This window comes from Chrysochloris asiatica, unplaced genomic scaffold (assembly GCF_000296735.1).
Source record: "Chrysochloris asiatica unplaced genomic scaffold, ChrAsi1.0 scaffold00084, whole genome shotgun sequence".
In the NCBI taxonomy this organism is placed as follows: domain Eukaryota; kingdom Metazoa; phylum Chordata; class Mammalia; order Afrosoricida; family Chrysochloridae; genus Chrysochloris; species Chrysochloris asiatica.
Window position 1 is genome coordinate 376,172 of NW_006408602.1, and position 2,210 is coordinate 378,381.

The following is a 2,210-nucleotide window of genomic DNA, read 5'->3' on the forward strand; positions in this document are numbered from 1 at the left end:
TAGGGAAGGTGGGGGAGGGGGAGCAAAAAACAGGAGGGTTTGTTTTTGTTTTGTTTTTTAAGGGTAGAATTAATATTTTATTGTCATTTATAATCAGATGGAAGTTGGTCATATTGCCTTTATACTTTATTTTTCTTTCTTGAAAATTAAAAAAAAAAAGTTTTATAAACAGCTGATGGTTGGTTATGTCTTCAGAAAACATAATTAACGTAATTCATTAGTGGTAGCTTCAAGTTTTTCTTTATTAGCAACAGAAAATTCACTGACATTTCCCCCTTTTGATAAAACAATATTGGCATGCATTTGACTTGACACTCTGAAGCAACATCCCGACAGTCATCCACATCAACTTTAAGGAACACCACATTGTCAAACTTTTCTGAGAGAGGATGATATAAAGGTTTTAACATTTTGCAAGGCCCCACACCATGTGGCTGATAAGTCAATGACTACGAGTTTATATCCAGTACTGCTCAAGGCAGCATGAAAATCTTTCTTGCCTTCGATCTGCTTCACCGTTTTGGCCATTGGAGGGGGGCGATAGGGGATGGGATAATGTAATGAAAGACCGTAAAAAAAAGAAGGAACAGAACCAAGGCACCGGACAGAGCTTGGACCAAGAGGAGTAGTTTTTGTTGTTGTCTTCTCATTTTGTTTATTTGCTTTTTATTCATGATATAATAAAACTTGTAAAAATAACTATTTGCTGCTAAGGGTAACTAGAAGAGGTAAAAACATGTTGGTACAAAAATAACTGACTGTCTTGAAATGCTGTCCTTTATTTGTGATTCTATTACCTAGGTTCTGGCTAGACATACAGATGAAGACATGAAATTTGTTGGTAAATTGCCCCAGATGCCAATGGCATCATGTGCCCTCTGAAAGAAGACAAGATAAAAGATACCCAAAATTCACCAATTATTGAATATGGGCATAAAACAAAACATTCAGCAAGACATTTTAAAATCCATTAAATATATCATAGTTGATATTCCAAAGCAAGAATAACCCTCACTACAGTGACAAATAGTCTGAATTGATGCAACAAACATTATGCTTTCGCATCTAGTGTTTTCAAGACAGACTTTTTACCAAGATGAAAATGAAAAGAAACTTAGTTTAAGATTCCTGTAATAGTGGGAAAGTAACATGCATTAAAATAAAACTATATATTATGGCTTTGTCTATACATGTCTTATGAGCAACATTTATTAGCAAGATTTTCATTCCCAAGTGAAGTCAATTATGGGCAATGATAAGATAAAGAGAATGTTTACTGTATCACATGAAAGCCAGAAACTTCATTGATTCAGGCATGGTTTCCATGTTTATAGAGTATTGCTTTCAGTAGTTCCTTAGCACAGCCTGGTTGAGAAAGCATTTCAGCACATTCTAACTGAGGCAATGCTGTTCTTCTTCTTTATTACATCGTCTTCAGAATGGATGGGTGAAGATTAAATATTTGTGAGATGGTTGGAAGTTCATAATAGTTTGGAGCTAGACATAAAAACAGGTGCAGGAGGCTTTTGATCCCAAATGTGAAACAGTTGCTAGAAACTAAATGTGATGTTTCTAATTCTAACATTGCAGTTATAAAAGTTGATAGAAAAAGAGTAGAACAAAAGGAACCAACAGTGCAAGACGCTTCTGAAAGCTACTGTTATTCTGTATTTGAAGAAGAAGGAAGTCTGTTAATCAGATAATACAAACAGACATCATTTGACTTCTAAAATCAGTGACTTTTTTTTCTTTGCATGTTATATCATACTATTTGTTCAATATAAAATTTAAAAAATGTTGACTATCAAACATCGTCAGTAACTATTTTCATTAGAATTAGTCTATGTTACTGTAACCTTGTATTGATTTGTTAAAATGATATGTTGTTGATACCATGTCCCATATTCAAATAGAAATGTGTATTATGTTACTTGTTATTTTAAATTTTATGTTCAAATTTCCTTGATTTTTAAAAGATAAGCTTTAGTAAAATTCTTAGAAAAGCCTCAAGCAATGAAAAATTTTATGATAACAATAGATTTTTCCAGTAATGTTATTTTACAAATGTGAAGAATTATTTTATAGTTAAAAAAGTATCAAGATACTATACCTCTAGCTAAAGAGTGTTCACTGAGGCTATATGCTCTGGATTACATCTATCACATATGTCTGGACCACACTTACCTAGTCTTAAGATAAAAAGATATTTT

General features: G+C 32.7%; 1 pseudogene; it reads right to left on the reverse strand.

Moving 5' to 3' along the window:
- Positions 1-204: 204 nt before the first annotated feature.
- LOC102838602 lies at positions 205-528 on the reverse strand (annotated as a pseudogene).
- Between the last annotated feature and the right edge of the window lie 1,682 nt (positions 529-2,210).